Source organism: Euprymna scolopes, chromosome 29 (genome assembly GCF_053919585.1).
Source record: "Euprymna scolopes isolate OS-2025 chromosome 29, ASM5391958v1, whole genome shotgun sequence".
NCBI lineage: Eukaryota > Metazoa > Mollusca > Cephalopoda > Sepiida > Sepiolidae > Euprymna > Euprymna scolopes.
This window is the reverse complement of record NC_136510.1, coordinates 39,970,919-39,988,230: the sequence shown is the minus strand read 5'-3', so window position 1 is coordinate 39,988,230 and position 17,312 is coordinate 39,970,919. Positions and strand designations below refer to the sequence as shown.

General features: G+C 34.4%; 1 protein-coding gene across 3 annotated transcripts in view; it reads left to right on the top strand.

The window, feature by feature from the left end:
• Positions 1-17,312, top strand: part of LOC145252612 (major egg antigen-like) — a 172,937-nt gene that overhangs the window by 1,728 nt on the left and 153,897 nt on the right. For all 3 annotated transcript variants that reach the window (XM_080112324.1, XM_080112322.1, XM_080112323.1), the window contains exon 2: positions 737-1,061. The gene's annotated coding sequence lies outside the window, so the exon portion shown is untranslated. The remainder of the gene's footprint in view (positions 1-736; positions 1,062-17,312) is intronic.

Sequence of the window (17,312 nt, the reverse complement as noted above, 5' to 3'; positions counted from 1 at the left end):
CGATTCACGTTGGAACTTTTCACCTTTTGCATATTTTTTTCAGTTCTTTTATACGACGTGGACGCGTACAAAACTTAATAACATCATTTGGATTTTTATGATCAATTTACATTGATCGATCGACGACTTCGAAATCATTTCGAGTCCGAACTAATACAAAGTAAACATTGCCGGCCATTATTTTTTTTTATTTTTTATTTTTATTTTTTTAATTTATTTATTTATTTATTTATTTATTATTATTATTATTATTATTATTATTATTATTATTATTATTATTATTATTAGTAGTAGTAGTATATTAATATGGTCGACTTAGTGAGGAGAAGTGCTTCTAGATTGGGACCATTAGTACCCCTTTTTGAGGAGCTGAACCCCCCCCAACTTAAAAACTGGCCATGTTTCCAACTCTCTCTTGTGTTAGCCTTTTGAAACTCGAAGGTGATTTTAAAACCTTTAGTCTTCCGATTAGAAAGCGAACTCTGTCTTTAATTCAGAAAACGTGTCAAGTACTGTAATTTTAGAAAGGGTCAGCTTTGCTCCTAAACCAAAAAAGAGAAACATTCATTTTTGCACGTGCCCCCATCGTATTAAAGAACTGTTGTTGTTGTTGTTGTTGTTGTTGTTGTGTTTTGCACGGTTATTTCATAATAAAAAAATAAATCGTTTTATATGATCTGATATATTATATCATTTTTTTATTATTAATTTATTTCCTTTTATTTTTTTCTAACAGGTCGTAACAACAACAGACAAGGAACGATTACGCGTTTATTTTAAATCGTCTTTATTTGTGAGAAAAAATAATTTAAAAATTACGAAAAAAATTAACGAAAACAAAGACCAAATAAAACACAACCAAAAGAAAAAAACGTACTAATATCAGCGGATTTACTTATAAAAGGGACAAAAAATCACCCCCGAGTAGGAGCCGTCGGCATATTTGCTAATTCCTTTGATGTCTATTTGATTATTTCTACCTTCACTTTCGAGGATATATTTATTTATTTCACGTGGAAATCAAAACTTTTTAAAATTTACGGCATTAAACAAAACACAAGGTAAGTCATCATCACATGTTTCTTCTTTCAATATATATATATATATATATATATATATATATATATATATATATATATATATATATACATATATATACATATATATATGAAATTTATTTATACAAACATTGATGGTTACATATGTGCATACATGTTTCTGTAATCACCCGCGTTGGGGGATTACGTCTTCAGGCCAAGAATTATCGTTGAGAACATATATGTGTGTGTATGTGTGTGTGTGTATATATATGTGGGTATGTATATATATATGTGTGTGCGTGTGTGTATATATATGTGTGTGTAGTGTCTGTATATATATATATATATGTGTATATATATATGTGTGTGTGTGTGTGTGTGTGTGTGTGTGTGTGTGTGTGTGTGTGTGTGTGTGTATGTTTATTTGTTTTTGTTTGCGATACTTTTTAAATGAATTCGATTATTTATACGAAAGGGCATTTTAACCTAAATGCGAGTTGGGAATAATTTTTCCTTTGACCAATCTGGTATCCCCACATGGGGAGCGGCATATGCATTGTTTTTAGAATATGATTATCGATTGACACGTATTTCGTCGTCTACGATTATTCGGCCCTCCTGATAAGTCGTAAAAACACGTGTCAGTAGATAATTATATTTGAAAAACAACGCATGCTGCAATATATATCTGTGCGTGTGTGTATGTGTTTGTACATAAATATGTATCAATGAATATATATGTGCGTGTGTCTGTCTGTATATATGTGTGTGTGTGTATATATATATATATATATATATATATATATATATACATGTGTGTGTGTGTGTGTGTGTGTGTGTGTGTGTCCATGACCTTGAACTTTTCTTATGGACGTCTTTTTCAGTACTAACTTTGGCATTTGGGTCAAGATCAAAGTGTAGTATCTGTTCTTCAAATGCTACAGTGCTGCTACACTTCAATTTCTTGTTCTCTGTTAGTGGAGGAGAAATTCTTCACGACTGAGACAATTTTTATTTTTTGGTCCCTTTCTCCACATTAAAAAACGACGTTGGTGTCTAACTCTGTCCCGTGGGGAGGCATTGTAAATAGGAACTAATGCAAAATAGGGATCGCGTTATCGTCAGCATTTTATTTGCGTACCACCGGAAGGTATGGAATGAAAAGTTCGTGTTTTTGTTTTCTTTTTTTTTTTTTTTTTTAATCGAAAACGATTGGCAATGTTTAAAACGGAAGCAAACAGTTAAAATTTAATGAAAAAAAAAAAAACAACAAAAAACAGCACCACCACACACCATCATTAACAAGAACAACAACAACAACAACATACAATTATAATTATAAACTCTCATCACATAGTACCTATTTACAATGCATCCCACGGGACAGAGTTAGACACCAGGGTCGTTTTTTAACGTGGAGAAAAGGTACAAAAATAAAAAATTGTCTCAGTCGTGAAGGACTGATCCTCCAATGAAAGAGAACAAAAAATGGAAGTGCAGCATCCGAAGAACAGATACACTTCCATAAAAAAAGAAGGTACTTGTGCAATTTCCTGACCGTGCTAAAATAATAACGTTTTTTAGTTAGAAAGTCATTCTTAACATAAGGAACAGGGGGGGAGGGGTCTTTTCGAACTATTCTATACTTTCATCTAACAATGTAATGAACAAAAGACAGTAAAAAAATCAATAAACAAAAACATATCGTTTAGCAATTGTCGGTTGCTGCGATTGCATTGACAAAGTGTTTCGCCCCCCTCCCTCCGGCGGTTTACATAACTTGCTCGGAATATACCGACGAGAACTTAGTACGTATCTTGCATAAGTAACTTTTTTTTTATATGACACGCAAAAAATACTTCCACGTTTCATCGAACATATAAAATATTCTATTGAAATTTTAAAACATGTATAACTAGTATAAATAGCATTTTATGGCCTTCTTCAGTCTTGATAGATGATTACATCTTGGCTACTCGTGAAATTGTGAAACAAGGGTTGCGCAATCCCAGTCCCGGCTATGCTAAATCAGCACTGCTTGATTCTAATGGCAGGGAGAAATCCAAGATGATTGGAAACCATGACCGAGATAATCGGAGAACACATATAGCAACTGACATGACCGAAAGGATCACCCATTGTAATAGTAAGTTTAACACCGTTCAACTTCCGTGATTTAACGGGAACCGGCGCGTCGACGTGATTATACCGCATATTCATAACATTCAAGCAATCATATCAACCGTGGATTTTGACGAGCCAATTTTTGTTTGTTATTGTTGTACCATGTTATTGGTATTATAATAACATACCTCAGTACACTTTATTTTCGAAACGATGAACTCCCGTACGGTCAACTAACAAAACGGACATATGATTCAATTATGACTCAACATTAAAATCAATAAAAGACATAAATCATATGTTAAATTCAAGAAAATATTAAAATAAAAAAAAAAAAAAAAGAGTTGATTCTCTTACAAGTATAATGTTACTTATGTTCCAACATAATTTTTATAAATGTGCAAATTGAAATGATTTAAATTGCACCTTAGGCAATATCGGGTCGGTAAAGCTAGTTTTATGTATATACCAGCAAGGAAACCCGATGTTGCCTGGGATTGAATAATGATCAACGAATATTTCACACTCCTACATTTTCATTGCCATCGAAATTCGTGAAATCACTCGGGAGGAAGCTTCACATGCCTCCATGCAGTAACTTCATCCAACATATATGTTATTCTACATTGCACTGTAGAGAAGCTACTACTTCTTTTATAAAATTATTTTATATAAACTTCTTTCCAGTTAACGAAAAAAAATAAGAAATTACGTGTGAGTTTTAAACTACAGACCACGTCATGCAAAAAAGAAACAAAAAAAAACGTAAATTTTCAAGTCTTATAAAATTCTGTGCAGTTAATGAAAAAAAAAAAAGAAATGTTCGTGCTGAGTTTGAACCTACAGATCACGTTATGAAAATAAAAATAAAATAATAATAATAATAATAATAATAATAATAATAATGAACATAAAACACGCTATCAACTTACTTAAAGTAGAATTTTCACGGCCCGTTGTTCTATCATTATTGCTAAGCGACGACATGGAAAAAATGGCTTTACCGGTGATAAAGCGACGAAATGGAAAAATGGCTTTATGATAAATTAAAATAGCGGTTTCGATCATCGATTGTCGGTAATTATCGGTGGGGTATTCTGAGACTAAACTTAACTAAGATCACTCTCAGTCTTATACACTAAAGAAGTTCTGCAAATTTTAAAGAAAATCTGTTCAGCCGTTTTGGAGTCTATAAGGAACGAACTCACACACAGATAAAGTTGCATATATATGCATATATATATATATATAATTAAATAATAAATATTGTTCTTTTATACCTACAGACACTAGTGTTTCATGCTTACGCAATCATCAGTGTATATATATATATATAACTACTGATGGCAACCTTCTACGTGATAAGACAATGGCATTCTGCATCTAGTCTAGTGCACTGCAGCATCCTCTGTGACTATACAGTTCGAAGCAGGAATTGGTTCTTCTTAGACAGGTGATATGAAGATCTAGGTTTGCCTAGTTACCATGTTCTTTCTCTTAGCGTTGCAGACAAAGTCTGACGGAAAGGCAAGTTAATTGTAGGTATTGACCATTTCATACCCTCTAAAAAGTTTCAGCAAAAACCTAACAGCCAGCCATGGTTCTCTCCAGAATGTGCTGCTGCCATTGCGCACAGAAATCACTTTTTCCACTGCTTCAAACGTAATAGATGTATGGAAACTAAAGCCGTTTTCAGGACTGCCAGCAACCATTGTAAGAAAGTAATAAGGAACGCAAGAGAGTTGTATGCTCAATCTGTTAAGTCCAAAGTAGCTGAGCGGCTTGGTTCCCACCAGTTTTGGCAAATAGCAAACAGAATCCTGAACAGAAGCGTGTGCTCCATCCCAACTATTATCAATGGACCTGAGGTAATCTCGTCAGCATCAGACAAAGCCAAACTCTTTGTCAAGAACTTTGCAGCTAATTCTACCCTTTGCGACCAAGACCGCCAACCCCCAATATTTCCTCCTGTATCAGAAAACACGCTATGTGATATACGTATATCTGTACGTGATGTTGCGAAGCTAATCAAAAACCTTGATTCGAGTAAAGCAACTGGCCCTGATGGTATTCCAATTATAGTACTCAAAAAACTTCAACCTGAACTAGCGCCCATACTTACAAAACTGTTTAAACGTTGTCTTAAGGAGAATAGTTTCCCATCTCCCTGGAAAATCTCATCAGTATGCCCTGTATTTAAGAATTCAGGTGATCGCTCATCCCCCTCTCAGTACAGGCCAATAAGTCTCCTGTGCGTCATGAGTAAGTTGCTAGAATCTGTGTTAAATACAGAAGTAATCAAACATCTCAACAAAAATAACCTTCTTAGTGACACTCAATATGGTTTCCGTTCTGCTAGATCTACAGCAGATGTGCTTACAGTTATATCGCATAGGATTAGCAAATCTCTCGACGGTGGCAATCTTTCTAGGGCAATTGCTCTTGACATATCTAAAGCCTTTGATAGGGTATGGCATAAAGGTTTACTTCATAAGATCGCTAGCTATGGTATAGCTGGAAAAGTCTTCTCAATTATTAAATCATTTCTTTCTGATAGGTTCATAAGAGTAGTAGTTGAGGGGTAAAAATCAGAAGCTCACAGTATTAATGCCGGTGTCCCTCAGGGATCCATCCTGGGCCCAACTCTTTTCCTGATCTACATTAATGATCTTCCAAATCATATCCTTACATCATTTGTAGACATTTATGCTGACGACACTACCATTTATGGTACCACATCTAAGACAGTAAACGACCAAGTTCTCTCCAATTCTCTCTCCTCTGATCTTGAGCACGTAGTACAATGGGGAAAGGAGTGGCTGGTTACTTTTAATGCATCTAAAACCAAGCTTCTCTCTTTACATCATCAACATTCTAATCCACATTTGTCATCAATTGAAATGAATGGCTCTCGTCTTCAGGAGGCCTCAAGTTTTGACAAGCTTCTGGGCTTGACCATTACTCCTGATCTTAAATGGAACATGTATATCAAATCTGTTGCCAAGGCCGCTGGAAAAATGGTGGGATCTTTCTATCGATCCAGTAGATATCTCACTGCTGATGCTATTCTCTATCTATATAAGAACCAGGTACGTCCAAGGATGGAATACTGTTGCCACATCTGGGCAGGAGCTGCTAGAAAGGACTTGTCCTGCCTTGATAGAGTTCAAAATAGACTTCGTAGCCTCGTAGGAGATGTCCTTTTCTCCTCCTTGCAACCTCTATCTCACAGAAGAGATGTTGCGAGTTTGTCTCTGATGTATCGTTATTTTCATGGAAAGTGTTCAACTTAGCTTCAATCTATGGTCCCCCCTCGCCAAACTTTCACAAGAAACACTCGTCTAGCTGTAAACACTATCAATAATTTCCCCCACTCTTTATCTGTGCCTAAACCTAAACGTAGATTCCATGAACAAAGCTTCTTTCTTAGAACTGCACGCCTGTGGAATTGTCTTCCGTTTTCCTGCTTTCCGGCTGACTACAATATGGTTGTGTTCAAGTCTAAAGTAAATAAGTTCTTGATGGGCCGTTCCATATAGGTTATTAAATTTGCCAAATTTTCATTACTAATGATTACTATATTGACCAATTTCTACTGTACACTCTTTAACCCTTATCCTTGAGTGGCCTCTGGGCCTTGATAATGTGGTGATGCCTTTGTAAAAAAAAAGGCAGTGGAGCTATTTGCTCATAGCTGGAATAAATTTGAAAATATTTCCAATTTTGACGAAAATAACGGAGGTCCTCATTCTTCCTATGGTTGTATCAAAATGAAATCGAAATCCTTAAACGATTCTTCTTAAAAAGAGTTGAGTTAAAAAAATCACGAAATCCATGAACATTTGAACATATTTCCAATTTTGACGAATATATTAGGTAGGTGCAAATATAATCATCCTAACTCCTTTCATAATAAACTTTATTAATCGAAATAAGAACCATTAGAATGGACACATTTTTGCCGACGGGAAACAAGTTTATTTATTCCATTAGCATAGAATTTCGGAGTTCTAGAAGCGATGAAGTTATTGAAGGCCAATTCGGCATCATCTTGGCTTTTGAGGCATTTTTCACGCAGAAAGTTTTTGAGATGCTTGAAAAAGTGATAATCAGTAGGCGAGAGGTCCGGTGAATATGGCGGATGAGGCAGAATTTCGTAGCCCAATTCGTTCAACTTCTGCAGGATCAGTTTAGCAACATGCGGGCGAGCGTTATCATGGAGGTGAATTGGTCCCTTTATATTGACCAATCTCGAGCTTCTGGTGCATGTCGGAAGTACTTCTTCGCCGTGATCGTTTCGCCCGAATTCAAGAAGCTGTAATGGATGAGACCAGCCACAGGCCACCAAACAGTCAACTGAACCTGTTTTTGGCGCAATTTTTGGCTTCGGGAAATGTTGTGGACCATCTCCGGAATCCAACCACGGTGCCGAGCGTCGCCGGTTGTTGTAGAGGATCTACTTTTAATCACATGTCACAATCCGTCCGAAAATGGGCCGTTTTTCTTGCGTAGAAGGAGCGTAGAAGGCACCTAAAAACGACGTTTTTTTTTATGATTATCGTTCAATTCATGCGGCGCTCATTTTTCCAAATTTTTTGGCTTCCCTATTTGCTTTGAATGGTGCACGACTTTTGAGTTGTCGACCTCGTGTTCAACAGCAACTTCTCGCATGGTTTCAATTAAGACTTTCAAATGTTCGTTATCAACCGCAGCCAGCCGGCTGCAACTGTCTTCCACTTCGAGGCTCTCGTCACCATTGCGAAATTTCTTGAACCACCGTCATGCCAGACGTTCGTTAGTGGTTCCTAGGCTAAACGTATCATTGATATCACGGGTTCTCAGAAGCTTTTCGGCTAAGTTTGAACTGGAACAAGAAAATCGTGCGGATTTGAATTTTGTCCATGCTGTCGAACAGCGTGCAAAAAAAATGAAGGAAGAAATTGATATCGGTAAGGAAAAACACGATTCGATAGAGTGAAAACCGCGCTTCTAAATGATATATAATATGGGTGTTTATATATCGATGAATTGATTCAGAAATAATATACAAAGTAGCATGTGTGAGAAAACGATATTGTTTTTGCAACAACCTCATATATAGGCTTAAATTTTTTTAAAAGATCATGCACAAACTTAACCCAATCTAATAAATTTATCCCAATACTATACGGGCCTCATCAGACGAATCTAGCTAGTTAGGCCCGTAGCTGACTTAAAAGTGGTAACTTCAGCCGTTGTATACATTTATTTGGAAGGCGGTTAAATAAGGAGCTGAGGAATAAAGAAATAATCCATCCTCTCTCCCCATTAATTTATTTATCTTTCAACTCCATGTATATATATATATATATATATATATATATATATATATATATATATATATATATATATATATATATATATATAGTTGCAGCTTGTGTTCGTTTGTTCTGGAACTTCCCTGAGACTTTTGAAGACAGATTCCAAGAAGTATATTTTCTTAATACACCTTTTTTTTTATTACTCTTTTTCATCTCAAGCAAGTAAGGCCCAGTGCCAATTGGACGTAAAAGGCTACTATTTGGGCCAATATTTATGAGGACACTATGCAGGGAGTTAAGCAACGAGATGTTTGTTTACATTACATTTAAATCTCCGCATGTTAATACAATCAGTGAAGTAGGAAACAGAGAAGTGAATTCAAAAGTCTAGCAGTTTGCGGGAAGAAACAGAGTAGATGCCCTTTTAAACATCTAAGGAACTCTTCATTTAAAGGGATGAGATTGTGAAGCTTGTTGGGTTAGTCAGGAGTATTTATGTCGAGGGGGCAGCACCAGATCTACAAGTTTTTCAGCACATTCGATTAAAATACTAGTAAAGCAAGCACAGGAATACAACATTGCGGCGATGAGACAGAGGTTGAAGCGTGGTTAATAGTGTGGGATTTATTAGATTAGAGACTTTGTTTTCATCCTGTTTAATGTTGACGTAAACGTTACCGTGACTTATATTAGGTGCGTTTCTAACAGCATTTTGTATGTTTGTTTAGTTTTAACTCATTTCCCAAGCTTCACGTATTTAACAGCCTGCTTGCCGCCATTCTTCTTGTTCACATATATCGATAAACACTGTATGACTTTCGAACCGATTAAACGTTTTAAAGTGAGTAAAACTTTTTTTTTACATGGAGTTCACCACTTATCAAGGCCCAATGGCTACTCGGGGATAAGGTTATTGTTTGTACAGTACTAAATGGGATAATGTAGCAATAGTATTGGAGAACTGATAAGGTGTCATTACTTGGGGGGGCGGTTCATCAGGAATTTGTTTGTGTTGGACAGGGAGGTGGTCGGCCCTATTCCAGTTTCGCTAAGAAAGAATATGTCAGGTTTCGTCTCCTGTAATTGGGTTTCAATCTCTGGAAGGTTAGAACGTAGACCACTGATGTTGGAGAAGGAGAGATGGTAGTAGGGGTCTACGTAGGAGGATGGGGTTCTAGGTTTATTCGTGTTTTCTTTTTTGAGATATTTCATGTTGAGGATTTTGGGATTTGTGGAACAGGTCAGCATACTTGGTTAGAGCAGAAAAGAGAGGGAAAGTAAGAGAAGAAAGACGGGAATTTTTTTTATTTGTAGCACATGATAAGGTAAAGCCGTAACAATTACCCACTAGTATGGCATCGAGAGGCCCCACCAGAGACTACTGAATGGTCCAGAATGCATTCACCAAATAGCAATACAGCAGCCCCAGTACTTTGCACCTGCTGATAGGACAGCCTCCTTAGTGGTTATTCCAAGGTTCGGGTCCCTGACTATCAGGTGGTTAACGTCAGCCCAGATGAAAACGTTTACCTCCAGCACCCTTACTAGTGACATGGCCGCAAGGATAGACATAGAGACAGAAAATTTCCGACATCTCAGACTACTGTTCACGAAGTACTACCGACCTGGGAAGCAGCTTTTTCTTCACCCTTTGTCAGAAACATCACCCATTAGAAATAAGGACTGAGGGACAAAAAAGGAGAAGCGCTTTCCAGATAGGTAGAAGAGTAACTTATCTTGCCTTTGATAACATTTATTTGGTATATTTTTTGACCACTTCTTTCGTATTTCTGTGGATTGTAATAAAACCCCGATCTTTTCTCGCATACAGTTTTTTTTCACACACAAAATGTTGCTAGCCTATCTCTGTTGTGTCGTTATGTTCGTGGTAGGTGTTTGAATGAGCTCCAATCTCTACACCCCACGGCAAAAACACGCATCGCTACAATCACCACCAAGAAAGAACTTTCCATTCCTTCTTTCTTTGTCAGAACTCAAACGCAATTCCAATGAATAAAGTTTTTTTTCTCCCTAGAACATCGTGCCTATTTAGCAAGATACGAGTCTGCTCTATTACCTGATGTAGCATAGTCGTCTTAAAGTCTAATGTAAACAAACATTTGCTCAACTGTCCTCTAAGTATCTTTTGCCCATCCCGTTGATCGTGGAGGCGATCATCGTCCACTAACGATCTCTTTTACCTTATCATCGAGTGGCTCGCGGGTCTTTATATATATATATATATATATATATATATATATATATATACATATACATATATATATATATATATATATATATACAGTGATGATCATATTTATTGGCACGGTAAAATAAAAGTTAAATTTTGTCTAATAAATTCTAAAAAAGGGATTAAATTAAAGAAAATAACAAAGTATATTATGTATTTTTAACTGGCCTTTCTGATGCAGCAATCGGATTTTAGAAAAAATAAATAACAAAGGAACAACAAACATAATTGCAAAAAACCCTTGTTCAAAATTATTGGCACGATTTATTTAATAATCAATTGTATAGCCTTTGGCCTTGATTACCTTTCTCAGTCGCTTTTCATAGTTTACAACCAAGTTGTTGCACTCTTCAGTAGTAATTTTAGCCCACTCTTCCTGACAATAATCCTCCAATTGAATAAGATTCTTAGGCTTCCTTTGCATTACCCTCAATTTTAATGTTCTCCATAAATTTTCAATTGGATTAAGGTCTGGGCTTTGTGATGGCCACTCCAAAACATTAATATGATTGTCCTCAAGCCATTTCTTAGTCAGTTTAGCCGAATGCTTTGGGTCATTATCTTGCATGAACCACCAACGACGACCAAGTGAGAGCTCTTTAGCAGAGTCTTTCAGGTTTTCATCCAATATTTTAACATAATCTTCCTTTTTTATGCTACCTGTGACCTTAACAAGTCGCCCTGGTCCAGAGGCAGCAAAGGATCCCCAAAACATCAAACTGCCTCCACCGTGCTTCACTGTGGGTATGGTGTTCTTAGGCAGGAAAGCTTCGCCAGATTTTCTGTAAATATAAGACACTTTATTATGGCCAAATAATTCTATTTTCGTTTCGTCAGTCCATAGAACACGTTTCCAGAATGCAACATCTTTATCAATATGACGTTTTGCAAAGGCTAGCCTTGCTTTCAGGTGCATAGGCTTCAATAAGGGAGTCTTTCTCGGACGACATGCTTTTAAACCAACTCTCTTCAAAACTCTACCAACTGTATGTCGAGATACATTCACTCCAGAGGTGCTCTGTTCATCAACAATCTCCCCAACAGAGATCCTTGGGTTTTGTTTTACTTGTCGAACAATTTTCCGTTCATCTCTTGGGGAAAGAATCCTTTTTCTCCCTCTACCCTCTAAACTCATAACGTGGCCTTGCGATTTGAACTTGTTTATTATGGCTCTAACAGTGGATTTGGGAAGGTTTAGCTTCTTTGAAATCTTATCATAGCCCTCCCCATTGGTATGGCATGCTACAACAAGCTTCCTGACGTCTTCGCTGTGTTCCTTAGTTTTAACCATGGCGATTGCAAATTATAATTTAGTCACTTATAATAGTTTAAATAAATCGCTATCTAAAAATTATCTGGAAAAAATTATTCACTGAATTAGCGTTAAACAAGCATAATATGGCTATAAAAAAGTTCAGAAAGCACGTAAACCCGTAAACCGGAAATTGATTGATACTAAAAGAAAAACAAAGCCGTGCCAATAATTTTGAACAAGGGTTTTTTGCAATTATGTTTGTTGTTCCTTTGTTATTTATTTTTTCTAAAATCCGATTGCTGCATCGGAAAGGCCAGTTAAAAATACATAATATACTTTGTTATTTTCTTTAATTTAATCCCTTTTTTAGAATTTATTAGACAAAATTTAACTTTTATTTTACCGTGCCAATAAATATGATCATCACTGTATATATATATATATATATATATATATATATATATATATATATATATATGTTCAGTGTAGCAACTATGTAATATTTGTCTATATAAATAAAACATTATACTCTGCTCTTTTTATTGAGCACTCTTAATAACCTCGTTTTAATTCATGGGTTTTATCTCCTGAATACCTTTAACTTGGTATATATATATATATATATATATATATATATATATATATATATATATATATATATATATATACATATATATATATATATATATATATATATATAAACTACTTAATTTACTCACATAAAATTAATATACGAAAGTATAAATTTATGCGTAAACTTTAAGTATTTACTTACAAAAGTGCTCAATAGGTATGTGGAGCTAGTTAGTAAGAGCTGAAGAGTCCTAGAGTTGATGAAACACGGAATATTCAGTTTAGCTTAATCGCCATATATAGCTTACTATATATATATATATATATATATATATATATAGTAGCCGAATGGATACGGCCTCCGCTAATCGAGCCAGAGATGTCTCGTGTCGCGGGGTTCGAATCGTTCGACTGGTAGTAATCGTGACACCCTGCACTGAAGAATCCCGAAAGGATGAAACACTAGTGTCTGTAGGTATTTAATTATTATAGTAAAAAAAATAATTATGACAGCCCCTTTAAGAAATTCGTTTCTTATCGTTGAGCACTTTCCGTTGAATTAAAAAGTCGGTCAATTTAGCTCTTATGCGTAGATCATCGTATAACGATTTGATCACTGTCTGTCTGACGTAATGAACATTTAAATTAAAATGTTTAAAATTCAACGATATTTCACACGGTTAATAGTAGCCGAATGGATACGGCCTCCGCTAATCGAGCCAGAGATGTCTCGTGTCGCGGGGTTCGAATCGTTCGACTGGTAGTAATCGTGACACCCTGCACTGAAGAATCCCGAAAGGATGAAACACTAGTGTCTGTAGGTATTTAATTATTATAGTAAAAAAAATAATTATATATATATATATACATACATATATATATATAGAGAGAGAGAGAGAGAAAGGGAGAAGCACACACACACACATATATATATATATATATATATATATATATATATATATATATATATGCATATAGCTTTAAAGGTTATGAGGGTTTTTTTTGTAAGCATGAGAAAACGATGTTACTTTTTGTATTTAATATTTTTATTGTTATTTTTTGATTTCGATACTTTTTTGTGACCAAGAGCGGAAGTCCGCTTAAAATATAAAAAATAACAATAAAAGTATTAAATACAAAAAGTAACATCGTTTTTTATGTTTCAAAAAACCCTCATAACCTTTAAATCAATATCCTAGAAGTATACGTGGATTTTTAACATTATATATATATATATATATATATATATATATATATATATAATTATTATTATTATTATTAAATACCTACATACACTAGTGTTTTATCCTTTCGTGAATCATCAGTGCAGGGTGTCACGATTTACACCAGTCGATAAATTCGAACCCGGCGACAGAAGCTATCATTGGTTTCATTAGGAAGGACCCAATCCATTCGGCTACCGTTAACCGCTAGAAATGTTATTAAATTTTAAACATTTATTTTATAAATGCTTTTTAACGTCTGTCAGAGTGATCTCATTATATGATGATATGCGCATAAGAGCTAAATTGACCGACTTTAATTTAACTGAAAGTGCTCAACGATAAGAAACGAGTTTCTTAAAGGGGCTGACATACTAATAAAAAAAAACTGCTTTTGCCCGGGATTGAATAAGAATCAATAATATTTTTTTTAAATCAGTAAAACAAAAGAAAATAAACAAACTCAGGAGAGCATTTTCATATCAGCTGAGGATTTGTATTTGCCAATTATTCCGACAACCTAGAGACTGAGCTGAAATATCAGATCCTTCTTGTCGGAGTTAAGTATTGTACTACTTGACTCTTGGAAATGGACCAGTCTTGTAGACATTACCTCCCCTCTTTTAAGAGGCTGGGGGTGTTGCCGATCGCCCTAGCTGCTACTACTGAGTAATGCCAACGAGTTCGTGCACGGTTATTTTTGTACCCAAACAAAGTGCCCCATTGAGGGGACCAGCTCCTTCCTTCTACTGATCTTGTGCCATATTTTCTTACAATGAGAAGTCAGTAAAAACAAGGAATTTTTCATTAAGTCTCTATCAACGCATAAAAGTTTGGTTCAATTATAGCATAAGAACGATTAGGATATCTCTCACATTTTGGATAAAGTTCAATATTCGTCTTGAATGTTTTTTCTTGTTCTGGAATAAGATTTACTTTTAAACTGTATATAAGTTTGAAATTTTATTATTTTTCTTGACAGCGGCCATCTTTCTTTTCGCTAATTGTTATTATTAAATAATGAGGGAAAAATAATAATAATTCTTAGCCATTGTTTGCACTAATATTAATAGTAATACGAATAATGTTGTAATCAATCAAATCTATTAAACTGGAAAGTTTTAAAAAATGTAGCAAGCGGTATAGAAAAAAGAAAGAGAAGAAAACCACCTGATTATGGAAATAGAGTGAAGAATTTCTTTTCGAATTCACATTAGAATGAAGACCGTTGAACTTTACATGTTTTTTTTATTTTCCCCTAAACACTTGAAATGGTTTCGGCCGGCAGCTTTTTATTCACTTACTTTTGTGTCACATGATATATATATATATATATATATATATATATATATATATATATATATATATATATATATATATATATACACTGAGCCGTGGTGTCCGGGCTCGAACGTGAAACGCTAAAGAGGGGAAGAAGGCAAAAACTCACAACCACACTATTTTGCCCATGCGGCCACATATGCTTCTAACCTTGTTACGTTACAAAATAAGTTTTTTTAATGCAAGCGTGACTTGCAAAAGTTTAAGAAAAAATGGAATTCCTTTCACTGGCTTGTTTATTTATTTATTTTTTGTTAAGTCACTTTTCACTGGCTTTTTTTTTTCTTTTTCGTAAAAGCATTTGCTTATATGTATAAAACGTAATTTGCCGTAGTATAAAGAGTTTTTGAAGGGAAATATTGTATTTCATCCAAGAGGTGACGTCTTTTCTAGTTCATCATAGCTGGAAAAAAAGTATTTTAAAGCAGAGGTATGATTTGGTGAGCAGCTTAAGAAAAAAAAATGGAATTCCTTTCACTGCTTTTTTTAAAGCTCTTTTTTCACTGGCTTTTTTTTTTTTTTTTTTCGTAAAAGCACTTTACTGGCTTTTGTTTTTCGTAAAGGCAATTACTAATATATATTAAACGTAATTTTCCGCAGTTAAAGGAGTTTTTAAGGGAAGCATTGTATTCGATTCAACAGATATCATCCAAGGGAAATAACTCAAAACCGGTTTCTAAAAAATCGATGCCGGTAATAATAATTCAAAGTAAATTAAATTAAATCAACTTTAAACAACAATATAAAATAGAACACTTAAAAACAATTTTTCTCTATAAACAATAACTAACATATAGCTATTAAGTAAAATCGATTTGCCTTAATGTAATATGTAAATGAGGTGATCTCTTCAGCGTATATTTTTCAAGAATCATACTATATATAGAAATAAATGAAATAAAGTTTATGCAGGTAAGTTTTCAGTATGACAACTAATTAGTAAAGTAATGAAGCTTTTGTATATATTAATCAAATTGGGAACAAACATACAAACAAGAATACGAATTTATATATATGTGTGTGTATATTCTATATAATATATATGTAAATATATATATATATATGTATTTTATATACACATATAATATATATTATATAGAACATACACACATATACATTCTCTCTCTCTCTCTCTCTCTCTCTCTCTCTCTCTCTCTCTCTATATATATATATATATATATATATATATATATATATATATATATATATATATATATATATATATATATATAAGGATAAAATAAATCAGGCGGTCTTAGTTAAAATGATTACGTCTGAAACTTAAAATTCAACGGTTCGCCCAGCTGTTGCATGGACTTTATCAAGAGAGTAAACTGCTAAAAGTGGCAAAAATCAAACTGCAATTTGAGAGAATATATATTTGTTGTCTCTTCTCGCCCCTTAAGAAATAGGGAGACCAAAATGTCAGAGAAAATCTTTAAGTAACCTTTACCATTGAAGGTTCTTGTATCACACCCCACGGCTGTGTGTGTGCATGTGTGCGTGCGCACACGCGTGTGCACTGGAGAAATGTCAGAAATGAATAATAAAGAGAGAATCACTAGATTTATTATTATAAAATTAATTATAGGCTTCAAAACTACTGGTTACATTTAGCACGAAACGCGTTTGTTACGTCAACTGCATCATTGGTTGCTTAAAATTAGGATAGAACTATTACTTTGTTTACTCCTCTTTATCTTCCTACAACTACTACTACTACTACTCCTCCTACTGCTACTATTAATAACAATAATAATAATTACTGCGCTAAAAATTATATGAGGGAGGTACATGCCTCCGTCCACCAACTAATAACTTTTAGACTATAATTAGATATAAAGATCACTCATAAAATTACTCACGAGATTATATGCTTGTCTGCGTTATTACTAGTTTTACCTACCCGGCGTTGTCCGGAAGTAAAAATAAAAACGACTACTTTGTTCACAAAGATATGGAAATTCATTTTAATGACCTTAATTGCATACTCAAATTACTTCGAGAAGTTTCTTTTCATTACTTGACATAAAGCAATTAATTATTAAGAAAAAATACCCATGTATATTTATCGCATAGCAGAGATACACACAGACAAAAATAGACACGGTGAAGACGCATAAGTGAATTAATATACATACATACATACATACATACATACATACACACATACATATATATATATATATATATATATATATATAT